The 13145-nt window shown below is 41.8% G+C and overlaps 1 protein-coding gene across 2 annotated transcripts in view; it reads right to left on the bottom strand.

Annotated features, from left to right (window-relative positions):
- Nucleotides 1-2290, bottom strand: part of ITGB1 (integrin subunit beta 1) — a 44981-nt gene extending 42691 nt beyond the window's left edge. For both annotated transcript variants that reach the window (XM_027592312.2, XM_027592313.2), the window contains exon 1: nt 2158-2290. The gene's annotated coding sequence lies outside the window, so the exon portion shown is untranslated. The remainder of the gene's footprint in view (nt 1-2157) is intronic.
- Nucleotides 2291-13145: the final 10855 nt, after the last annotated feature.

The raw sequence follows: 13145 nt of genomic DNA, 5'->3' as shown, positions 1-13145 counted from the left end.
CAGAATTTAGCATTCTTTTAAAAAGAGTCAACAGGGGCGCCTGGGTGGCTCGGGTCATGAACCCAGGGCCCTGGGATGAAGCCGCACTGGGCTCCCTGCTCAGCAGGAGGCCTGCTTCTCCCTCTCTCACTCCCCCTGCTTGGGTTCCTTCTCTCGTTGTCTCTGTCAGATAAATAAATAAAATCTTTTAAAAAATAAAATAAAATAAAATAAAGAGTCAACATTACAAAAACTTTAAATTTTAGGTCTGTGAAGTCAACACAGATGCCTTAATTTGGAGTTGATTTCCTTTCTATTTACAGAAGTATTAACCGCATTCCCTGTCTTTTTAGCTAACATTTTAATAACATCTTCCATTTTATACTGAATTTTAGGATAAATTAATGGCTTTTTCCTCAGAGACCTGTCCCCAAAATACTGATTTGTTTCTTTTCTATGTATCACTTCATTATCTTAAGTCACTCATTTAATACTGATCAATGAACTAAAATTATTTAAAAATATGAACACTGTAGTGGAACTCTTAAGTCCTATCCCCTCTGGACCTAGATGTCCCCAAAAGTAGAATAAGTTAACTTCCATCTAAAATTTCTTAATCATTTCTAAAAGTGGTCTATTAATATAACCTAAAGGCTGTAAGTTGTTTAAGAAAGATGTCTAATCAAAATTCATTTCACGTTATTTTTGTACCATCAAGAAAACAAAAAATAACCCAGTAATTCTACCCACATGAATGCGACCCAAAGAAACCTTGCTAATGTTATCAATTACATCCTGAGATTTTTTTTTAAATCTTTTTAATATATCAAGAAGAGATGAAAAAGAGTCATATTTATTGAACATCTACTCGACTCCAAACTGTTTTACGTACTACATTTCATTTTCACAAGTATACCGTAGTTATGGAAGGTTATCTGTGGTCCAAACATGGGCTCTGGCGCTAGACCCCCATGGGTTCTCCACTCACTGGCTGGGTGATCACAAGCAAATTATTTATGCTTCCTGTGCCTCAGTTTCTTCATTTGTAAAATAGTGATAAAAAATGGCGCCTACCTCACTGTATCGGTTCCAGGATAAAATGAGAAAATATGGACAAAGTGCCTAGAGCTAAGCATGGCCCACACGGTCATTACTGTAATAGCTACTTTTATTATTAGTGTGGGTATTGCTCCCATTTTACAGATGAGAAAATGGAAGCCTAAAGAGGGTAATTTACTAGTGCTAGATTTTGACTCCAAAGCACAAATCTGGTGAAATAAAAATGACTCAGGCATAGAATACTGGTATTCTTAAAACTACAACTTGTTAGGAAGCACAAGAATTGACACGTAGTAAGACGGCACCAGGCGCAGGTCCGGCACTGTATCTTGCGGAGCGCCCGGGACTCTCACTGCCGAGGGACCCACACTCGAGTGCGGCCCTCACAAACATTACGTGGAAAAACAGATATGCCGACACCGCGCTTCTTTTCCTAGAGGCTCCATGGAGCCTGCTTTTGTTTGGGCCCACCCTACAATTCATCCCAGGCCACAGGCCCTGAAGGCTGGGGCCCAACTTCTGGAAGTTGGAAGCGAACTACTCAACTCAACGCTGCTCAAAGGAAAAGCAGCCGGCGACTGGAATGGAAACAAAGGGAAACCGTCAAGGATCGTTCAAAGTCCTAAAGCGTCGAGTCCCGGGGAGGCCTCCACTCGCCTTCTCACCTGCACGCGCCGGAGCCCGCGGACGGAAACCTGGGCGCCGCGCGGGGTCAGTTCGCGCAACGGAGCCCAGGCCACGAGTCAGGCAAGGCTCGCTATGAATGGCAGGTGTCCCGGAGGCCGGTCGCGGGCCCGGGTCCTCCGCCGACCCCCGCCCCGACGTGATAGCGCCCAGGCCGGCGACCCTCCCACTCGCAACGCCCTCGGGCCGCCCGCGCCTCGGGAAGGCAGGAAGGACCGCGGGAGAAGCCGGGAGCGCGGCCGCCGGCCCGGACTTCCTCTCCGGCCCCAGGGCAGGATTCCGCTCCCACCCTCGCCCCGGCGCCGGCGGCCCACCCGGCCCCAAGGTGTTCCCATCGCCCCACGCGGGGCCCCGCCCGCGGCTGACCGCCCGAGGTCCGGCGGCGCTCAGGGGCCCCGCGGCCACCGCCCGCCCCGCCCCCCCCAGGGCGCCTACTTTCTCCGGGCGGCGTCCAGGCTCCGGCGCGCTCGGCTCGGGCCTGCTGCTCCGCGGCTCCCGCTCGGTCCTTCCCGTGGGCTGGCGCGGCCTCCCGGCTCTCGGGCGCGGCGGGCGGCGGCGGGCGGCGGCGGCTCCTCCTCCTCGGGGGCGGGAGGAGGAGACTCGGCGGCCCGGAGCCGCCTCCCGGCAGGAAACGAGGCCCGCGGCACCGCCTCCTCGGCGCGGCCGATCCTGCTCCTCAGGCCGCCGCCGCCGCCGCGCTCTCCCTCCGGAAACGCATTCCTCGCTGGCCGCGTCAGCCGCGCCGGAGGCTAGGAGGTGGCGGCGGCGGGGGAGGAGGAGGCCGGAAGACCGCGGCCTGGACAAAGGAGTGGGGCGGGAGCGGGGCCTGGGGGAGTCGCGGAGGGCGGGGCGTGGGACCGGGCCAGGCCTTCGCCGTGCCTCAGTTTCCTTTCCTGCCAAGGGAGGGAGGCGTTGGGGTGAGCACCAGTGCCCCGCACGGCCCCGGCGAGCTCTCCTACCCTCCCGTGAGCGAAGACTGGATGGGCCGTAGGGAACCGGGGGCTGGACTCCTTTTCGGCCTTACATTCTACTTCCCCAGAGCCACACCCAGCGGTCCCTTTTGCCCAGGATTGTCCCGGGAGCTCCTTCAGTCCCAGGCGAATGGACACAGCCACCCACCCGACAGCGCTTCGTGAGGCCCAAAACGTTTAACTCTTAAGGAAGGGAATGAGCTAAAGCCAGTACTGTTTTCTGGAGTGATAATTTGCTTGACTTGAGTCATGAGGGGGTGAAGACAGGAAGCAGGTCGATGCCAAGAAAGATGGGTTTTTAGGAAAGCTTTAGAGAAAAAAACTGGTGATTGAGGAATCTGCTTTTGTTAAATTAATCTGGAGGTCCATTTGTGGGGAACAGGGATAGGAGGCCAAATTCCATCCATAAGAATACAGTGTCTGGTTCTCTTCACTTTTTTTTTAGTAGGTGGAGATGAGTGCTGGAGAAGGAACCTTTGAAAGAGAAGGGAAACAATCATTATGAGCATGGCTGGACACATTTTGATAAGAGGATTGAAACTTGTACCACCCAACGTCATACTGAAACCCAGTAATTCAGAATATGCTGCAGAATATGATGGCAGGCTGCCATCCTGCTAACAGAAAACGTTGTGCCCTGCCACCAGGCCCGTCGCAGCACCCTGTTGGGAATAGAGTTCAAATAAGATTTGTGAAACTGAGAAGGAGGGTTTCGCTTGGGGGAAATTTGAAGCTGAGATGCCCACTTGGCTGCCCATTTTTTTTTAAAGATTTTTATTTATTTATTTGAGACAGAGAGAATGAGAGAGAGAGAGAGAGAGAGAGAGAGAGCACATGAGAGGGGGGAGGGTCAGAGGGAGAAGCAGACTCTCTGCTGAGCAGGGAGCCCAATGCGGGACTCGATCCCGGCACCTGAGCTGAAAGCAGTCGCTCAACCAACTGAGCCACCCAGGCGCCCTTGGCTGCCCATTTTAAATAAGAGAAAATAAAATAATCCTACCTGTGGAAAGTTTGCATATTGCTCACCGGCAAAATCAAATCTGTCGGTTAGATGATCTCTAAAGACCTCGAAGAAATGAACATGATTTTTCCCACTTAATGGATGAGGCTAAATGATGTTTCTGTATTAATATCCCGATAGTAATGCTGCCACAAGACCTCAATATTATTGGATTTAAAGAATCTTGGATTCTTGGTTACACCACTGTTCACAATTAGTAAGTGGCCTGGTCTCAGTATGAGAGACTGAAGTTCAAAGATAAAGCATAACTGATCTATGCCTGATTTGCACTACATTTCCCAGAATTTTCTTCCCTGTGTGTGATTTGAGGAGGCAGTCTTTGCCGCTGGAATATTATGAGGTTTAGATTTGTACAACCCTAAGCTAAATCAGTTCAAGGGCAGTTGAATCATCTCTCTAATCCCAGTGTCAAACACTGTTCCAGGACACATAGCAGGGGCTCAGCTAATACTTGATAAATGAATAAATAGGTCCTTTTGCTCCCTTGGGACCAGGTTGGAACGTTTGGCTAAACTGAAGTGTGAGTAGCAATTTATGTACAGAGGTCATGAGCCTTGAGAAAAAGAGAAACTAAAAACATGTCATCTGAGAAAAGCAGTAATAGGTCAGGAGTATGGCTCTACCTGTGATTTCATATAACTGTTAATGGATAGTTAGCTAACTATAAAATTTTGACTACTTAGAAAAAAAAAAGGATTCGTCTGTCCTACCATGCTGAACAGGAAGTCCCAGTAAGCAGGAATAGTGTAAGTCACATTGCTAGATCATATCATGATAGGCTGTCTATTGGTACCTTAACTTTCAAACGAATTATATTGTACGTATACTGTCTCCCAATTATAGTCTTCTTCCATCTCATAAGTCATTATGTCTGATAATTAAAAGTTGGCTTTAGTTTTGTCACCATACGTTCCTTGAAATGTATCTCTATTCAGGGCGCCTGGGTGGCACAGTTGGATTAAGCATCGGACTCTTGGTTTCAGGTCAGGTCCTGATCTCAGAGTCATGAGATTGAGCCCCATGTCCGGCTCTGCACTCAGCGCCAGGTCTGCTTGGGTTTCTCTCTCCCACTCCCTCTCCCCTTACCCCACCCATCTGTCTCTAAAATAAATCTTAGCAAAAGAAAGAAAGAAAGAAATGTATCTTTATTCACCTACTGTTTTCCAAAGTGAAGTTTCAATGTTGCTCACCGGCAAAGACTTTATTGGATACACAGGTTCCTTTCAATCGGCCTTTAATCCCTACTTCTATGTATAATTAAAGGGTAGGCTTACATAAATGAAAAGAACCACTAGTATTTAGTGAGGCACAAAAGAAACTAAAGGTTCTTAGGAACTCGATTATCTCTCTTAAACAGTGGGATCACAGTTTGATTACTGACCTTTAGATCTAGCAGGTTGTATTTAATCCCATGATTATGAAATACAGGATGGGGAGTGAGTCGATTTTGGCTCCAGCAGTGGGTACCTATCTTTCTCTTGCACTTTGAGCAGTCTTGGGACTTACCCTCTCAATATTACTCTGTTCAGTAAGCCACAAATTGCCCCGTGATTACTTGAAAGCTTTTCAATCTTCGACAGTGGAAACAACCTTAAACAGTATAAACCTTTATGGGTAAATAGTTTAGTATTCATTCATTTTCCAAGTGCAATAAGCATCAGAGGATGCTGTGTGGTTAGAACAAAGGATGAATGCCTGCATTGTAAGAATAGAAGTATACCTAAGACCAAATTTTTCTTGGTGTTGGCCATTGACTGGCACACTCTGGCACAATCCACACCAGATCACTCTTATTTTTATTTGTATTTTTTTAAGATTTTATTGATTTATTTGATAGAGAAAGAGAGAGAGAGAGCATGAGCAAGGGGAGGGGCAGAGGAAGAAACAGACGCTCTGCTAAGCAGGGAGCCCGACGTGGGGCTCGATACCAGAACCCTGAGACCATGACCTGAGCCGAAGGCAGCCGCTTAACCAACTGAGGCCACCCAGGTGCCCCCCCAGATCACTTTTAAATAAGCAGAGAGACTCTGTGTCCTGGTATGCCCAAGAAAGCCAGAGCTTGTTGTCCAAGCATAATTATTAATAGCACCCCTTTCATTCCCAAAAGTACATCCAGATATGAATGATAGATTTTATAGTCATCCAATAAATAAGAGTGTCCAGACAATAAAGAAGGAGATATAATTTTAGAAATTCGGAGAGAATGCATAGGGACACATTGAAAATCAGGTTCCAAGTTTATAGGTGAAAACCAATTCTAACATTAATGATGGGGGGAAAATTGTGTGGGGATGAGTGTGCTAAATGAATGCTAAATGAAGGAGTTCTTAATAATGAAAATGCCCTACTAGGGGCTTTAATTGAGGAAAATCTTTGAAAGTAGCCTGGTCGATCAACAAGACTTGTGTTTTAAATACCGTTATAAGTGTATGTGATGACTTCTGAAACAAACTGATTGACAGTGGCTAGGTAAGTCCTCAGCTACTTTTCTAAGAACTGTTTCTACAGAGCGACCTAAATATATTTTCCTCATCTGCCACCTCTAGCCACTTAGAACGTAACTCCTTTTTAAACATTAAAAAAGGGACAAAGATGAACAGACAGGGAGAGAAGGAATAAATGATGTCTTATAATACTAATGTGGAAGTGCTTCTTAATCATAAATAACCCCATTTCTTTTCTTAAGAAACAAATCCCTCTATTAAAATGTGGAATCTGTGGGCTTTGGTTAAAGAAAAAGAAGCAGCCCTGGGAATTAACTGACTTTTAGAAAAATAATAAAAAGTGAGACAGTCCTTCCAGTTCCTTCTTTTTTTTTTGTCTCCAAATAGACAAATAACATGCAAATAATCATATAATGCAGAGAAACTGGAAGTTCTTTTATTTTGCAACTTGTTTTTTTGGCATGGGGCCTTCGATTTCATGAACAATTCTCAATACCCTAATTGCAGAGCAACCATGAAAAATTCAGTTTGCTACAAGGCCCCTACCAACTCTGTATACATTGTATGTGTCCATGTATTTGACTAGCCAGTCCTGAGACTTTACTCTTTTGCTTATTTAAAAGTAAGGTGGAAAATGTCAGAACGGTCTGGCCTGATTTGTACTGCATCCCGTATAATTTAGGCTAAGCTATTAAGTCTTTTCCTTTTCCAGATAACAGTTGCTGGATTATAGCTTTAAATATGGGTCACTTATGAGGGAGGCTGCCTCAACTAGTTCTGCTTCCTGTTTTCCATATATAGTGTCCCCATTTTTCTGTTGCTCAGTCCACAGAGTATTGCCTCCACTGGGTGTGAGCACTCCCTGCCAGCTTTCAGATGCTGAACATTTTTAAGAGCCCAGAGGGAGCGGTGTTTTTTAACCAGCTCTTTTCAGACACTGAGTTTCTTCAGCTGGAGAAGGGAATGTGCTTTCCCAAATAAGAATGAAGAATATGCCAAATATAAGCAGTTGAATAGCACTGGAGTTATTTTTAGGAACCAGGGTCACTCAGTACGGGAAATGATGGTGCTACCAATGAGCTATGGCAAGTGACTATAAAATATCATTTCTTTTTCTCATTTAACTACTTTTGAGTATTGAGAAAATTTGCTAGTTTGAGTTAAGAGTAGCTTGATTTTAGGCCAGATTCATTAGGGAGTGGGAAGGCTAGGTTAGTCAGAAGGTATGTTTGTTTGGTTAGTAAAAGCGCCCTCCTCCTCCACATTAATCCCCATAACACACTATCTAAGATAGAGTTGTTGCTGTGTACCTATGTATGGGAAACCACAAATACATGAACCCCTAAAATTGTAGACAGGATTTCACTTATACATATAGATCTGTATTTTTGCAGGTAATTCTGGTTTTAATGGAATCTTAATCCCCAAACATTAAGAATCAGTATTTTAAGCCCACATATGATCAGTCCCTTTTATAGACCAAGAGCCTAAACAAAAACTTTTTGTTGTTGCCCTGGATTTTTGAGTTGAATACTGATTAGTCTTATCTAAAACATTTTTTTAAACATCAAATAAGTGTCCAAATATTTTGTTATAACAAGATATTCACTGCAGTATTATCTAACCTGTAGGAAGTAGAACAGAAAAAGTAAAATAATTTGTAATCAAAACATACAACTAGGGCACCTGGGTGGCTCAGTTGGTTAAGCGACTGCTTTCGGCTCAGGTCATGATCCTGGAGTCTCAGGATCGAGTCCCGCATCAGGCTCCCTGCTCAGCAAGGAGTCTGCTTCTCCCTCTGACCCTTCCCCCTCTCATGTGCTCTCTCTCTCATTCTCTCTCTCAAATAAATAAATAAAATTTTTAAAAAAGCAAAAAAAAACAAAACAAAACATACAACTAAAAAGTGTTTGTGTTTAATTTTCTTTTTCTTTTTTTTTTTTAAAGATTTTATTTATTTATTTGAGAGACAGAGAATGAGAGAGATAGAGAGCACGAGAGGGAAGAGGGTCAGAGGGAGAAGCAGACTCCCTGCTGAGCAGGGAGCCCGATGCGGGACTCGATCCGGGGACTCCAGGATCACGACCGGAGCCGAAGGCAGTCGCTTTAACCAACTGAGCCACCCAGGCGCCCTGTGTTTAATTTTCAAGGCAAAATAAACTTCAAAGAGAAACTAGAACTTTTTATTTCTTTTTTTTTAATTTTAATTTTTTAAAAAAGATTTTATTTATTTATTTGAGAGAGAGAACACAGCAGAGGGAGAGGGTGAAGCATACTCCTCGCGGAGCAGGGAGCCCGATTAAGGGTTCAATCACTTAATCCCAGAACTCCAGCACCATGACCTGAGCATAAGGCAGGTGCTTAACCCACTGAGCCACCCAGGCACCCCTAGAACTTTTTTTTTTTTAAAGATTTTATTTATGTGACAGAGAGAGACACAGCAAGAGAGGGAACACAGGCAGAGGGAGTGGGAGAGGGAGAAGCAGGCCTCCCGCTGAGCAGGGAGCCAGACATGGGGCTGGATCCCAGGACCCTGGGATCATGACCTGAACCGAAGGCAGATGCCTAACGACTGAACCACCCAGGCGCCCCTAGAACTTTTTATTTCAAATCTTCAATATATATACTGGGATTTAAGTGCCTTCAAATTATATCTAAAAATTTTCCTGATCAAAAATGTACATTTTTCATTAGACTGAGAACAATTCTAAATAAATTTTAGTTATATTTCCTAGGAATATTTTCCATATAGCATTCAGAAGAACAATCCCTGTGGCTTTTCTACTTTAGGATTTCTGCATTGTTGTTGGCTGATGTCATAGGCTTTTCGCTCTATGATCATAAGAATTCCCTATTTAGAACTGCTTATGGCTGCCACATGCCTGAAATGTCAACCAAACTGTTTTTCTTGTATAGTCAGCTCATTGGCTATGGAAATGAGATACTTCAATTTCACCAGTAGGGAGAAAACATATACAAAAGACATATCTGATAAAGGGCTATTATCCAAAATATATAAAGAACTCTTAAAACATAACAGTAAGAAAAAAAGCAACGTGATTAAATAGACCAAAGACCTTAACAGATACCTTACCCAGGGAGATATATAGAAGGCAAATAAGCATATGAAAAGATGTTCCATATCATATGTCATTGGGGAATTGCAAATTACAACAATGAGAACCAACTATACACCTGTTAGAATAGCCAAAATCCCAACACTGATGACACCGGGTGCTGGCAAGGATATGGAACAACAGGAACTCTCATTCATTGCTAGTGGGAAGATGGTATGGGCACTTTGGAAAAACAGCTTGGCAGTTTCCTACAAAGCTACACATACTCTTACCATATGATCTAGCAATCACACTCCTAGGTATCTAACCAGAGGAGGTAAAAACTTATGTCAAGAGAAAAATCTGCACACAGATGTTTATACTAGCCCTATTCATAATTGCTAAAACCTGGAAGCAACAAAGATGTCCTCAGTAGGTGAATGGATAAATAAACTGTGGTACATCCAGATGATGCAATATTATTCAATGCTAAAAAGAAATGAGTTATCAAGCCATGAAAAGACATGGAGGAAATTTAAATGCATATTACTAAGTGAAAGAAGCCAGTCTAAAAATGTTACATCCTGTATGACTCCAACTATATGACATTCAGAGAAAGGCAAAATTGATTAAATAAATTCTAATATATCCATGGAATATAACAATCAGCAGCTTTAAAAAATAATGCATTGGACCTGAATTTACAGCTATGGAAAGACATTGGATATATATTATGTGTGCATCATGAACAAGATGCAGAACATATGTGGCATAATCCCCACTATGAAGTAATATTAGTATTATCCACATTTTATAGGTGAGGAAATGGAATTGAGAGATCACATTGAAAAACTAGGAAGTTATAGCACCGAGATTGGAACCTGGGCAGTCTGGCTCTAGAATCCAGATGTTTGTTCATTGCACTTTAGTATCTCTGATCCCTTGTGTAATTTTATAGATACACTGTCTGCCCTGTTACAGCTCCACTGTGACCAGGCAGGTAAGTCTGTAATTAGCCACGTTCACCAACACCAGCATTTTTAATAATACTAAGGTGACATTTTCACCTCCCTCTATGTCACTTCTTGTTTATCTCTTAACTTATATATATATAAATATAAATAATTTAATATATATGAATATAATATTATATTCATATTATATTTATATAAATAATTTAGTACATAATGAATATATATAAATAAATATATCTAAAAGGAGAGGGTGACATGAGATTCCAATTGTTATATATCCATGTAAATAAGCACATAAGCATAGTTAAGATGGTTCAGGCATATAATTCCAAATTTGGTCAGTTACATATTTTTTATTAGAGACCTTATACGATTCTACCTTTCTTAAGGGCAGTAAGCATATCTTAAGTGTTTGTGTGTCTAACACAGAGCTTTACATATATGATTATATTGCTTCTCTTTACATTTAGGGAAAAATAACCACCCCTCTTCTTTGACCTTATCTTAAACCATCTCCCCTTTGCCCACGGTACTTTAATCACATTGATCTTCTCTCTGTTCCATGACTTCACCAGGTGTGTTCCTCTCTTGGAGTTTTTGTCCTTGTCATTCTCTCTTTGAAATGCTTGCTCTTCATATGTCTACTCCCTTCTTATCAATTAGATCTCGGCTTAAGTATGACTTCTTTAGAAGGCCTTCCCTATCTTCCAATCTAAAATAGTACCCCTCTCCATCACATTGCCATATTTTAATTTTCTGCAAGGCACCACTTACCATCTGATATTTTTCTACTCATTTTTTCTTTGATTATTTTCTATCTTCCTCCACTAAAGTGCAAACTCCATGAGAGCAGCTACTTTGTCTGCCCCCCAAGTTCCCAGAAGTACCTGACACATGTAGAGAGCAAACAACAGTTATTGAATGAATGAGTAAATACGCGTTCACTATTTACTTAACAACAAATATGATGGTTATTTCAATATCTTGTGAAGATTACAAAGTAACATTAAAGTAACATCTTAGAAAGCAATTAGTTAGTGTAGCTTTCATTCTTAATCTTGCTCTTTAAAACATTCCATTTAATTCATAAAAACATGCAGCAAACTAGGAATAGAAGGAAATTACCTCAAAATGAAGGCAACTTATGAGAAACCCACAGCCAACATCATACTCAATGGTGAAAGACAAAGCTTTTCCTTTAAGATCACAAGATAAGGATGCCCATTTCCACCACTTCTATTCAACGCAGTACTGGAAGTTCTAGACAGAATAATTAAGCAAGAAAAAGAAACAAATGCATCCAAAACAAAAGGAAGAAGTGAAATTATGATTGTTGAAGAGGATATGATCTGATTTGTAGAAAACTCTAAAGATTACACACGCACACTCAAAACCTGTTAGAACTACAAATAAATTCAGCAAAATTGTGGGATACAAAATCAATACACAAAAATCAGTTGTATGTGCATACATCAATCCAAAAAAGGAAATTAAGAAATCAATTCCAGGGCGCCTGGGTGGCTCAGTTGGTTAAGCAACTGCCTTCAGCTCAGGTCATGATCCTGGAGTCCGGGGATCGAGTCCCACATTGGGCTCCCTGCTCAGCAGGGAGTCTGCCTCTCCCTCTGACCCTCTTCCCTCTCGTGCTCTCTCTCATTCTCTCTCTCAAATAAATAAATAAAATCTTAAAAAAAAAAGAAATCAATTCCATTTACGATAGCATTAAAAAGAATGAACTAGGGGTGCCTGGGTGGCTCAGTCGTTAAGCGTCTGTCTTCAGCTCAGGTCATAATCCCAGAGCCCTGGGATCCAGCCCCGCATTGGGCTCCCTGCTCGATGGGAAGCCTGCTTCTCCCTCTCCCATTCCTCCTGCTTGTGTTCCCTCTCTCACTGTGTCTCTCTCTGTCATATAAATAAATAAAATCTTTAAAAATAAAATAAAATAAAAAGAACTACTTAGGAGTAAGCTTAATCTAAGGAGGTGAAAGACTTATACATTGAAAACTATAAAATTGCTGAAAGAAATTAAGGAAGACACAAATAAATTTAAAAACATCCCATGTTCATGGATAGGAAGACTTAATATTGTTAGGATGTCAACCCAAAGCAATCCAACTGTCCACTGGTGAATGAATCGATAAACAAAATATGGTACATAATACAATGGGAATATTATTCAGTCTGAAAAAGAAGGGAATTCTGACACGTGCTACAACATAGAGAACCTGAGGGACATCATGCTAAGTGAAATAAGACAGTCACAAAAAAGACAACTATTGTATGATTCCACTTGTTTGATGTACCTAGAGTAGTCAAATTTATGAGACAGAAAGTAGAAATGTGGTTGCCAGGGGCTAAGAGTCTGGGAGAATGGGGAGTTGTAAATAACAACAAATGAGTATAGAGTTTCAGTTTTGCAAGATAAAGAGTGTTCCGGAGATTGGTTATGGAACAATGTGAATGTACTTAATATTGTTGAACTATGCACTTAAAAAGAGTTAAAATGACCAATTTTATGTTATGTGTATTTTACCACAATTTTTCTTAAAATGTGTATTTCCTTGTTTAATACACTAGAAAAACCTAGAAATAGTAATAACCTAGAAACAATGAATATTCCTGGTCCAAACTGTGGTCTACTAGAAATTCTCCGCTAATTCCCTAATGGGGAAATGATTGGAAAATGACTGATTACAAACCTGAAATAGAAAATATATGAGATGGATTGAGACTCTGTGTGTGCGCATGCACATTCACCAGAAACCAAAGAAACTATCAATGATGAATTTGGTTATATAGCAAAAGGACATAGCCAGATTGAAAAGATCCTTCCAACTGTGCAAGATGGGACAATTTGAACCCCTAAAAGGAAAAGTGACTACACTTGATTCAAACACACTCAATTTATAAAAATTTAAGAATTCATTATTTTTAAGAAAGAAAAAAACAGAAAAGTT

The sequence above is a fragment of the Zalophus californianus genome, chromosome 9 (genome assembly GCF_009762305.2).
Source record: "Zalophus californianus isolate mZalCal1 chromosome 9, mZalCal1.pri.v2, whole genome shotgun sequence".
Classification (NCBI taxonomy): domain Eukaryota; kingdom Metazoa; phylum Chordata; class Mammalia; order Carnivora; family Otariidae; genus Zalophus; species Zalophus californianus.
This window is presented reverse-complemented; position numbering and strand designations above follow the sequence as displayed.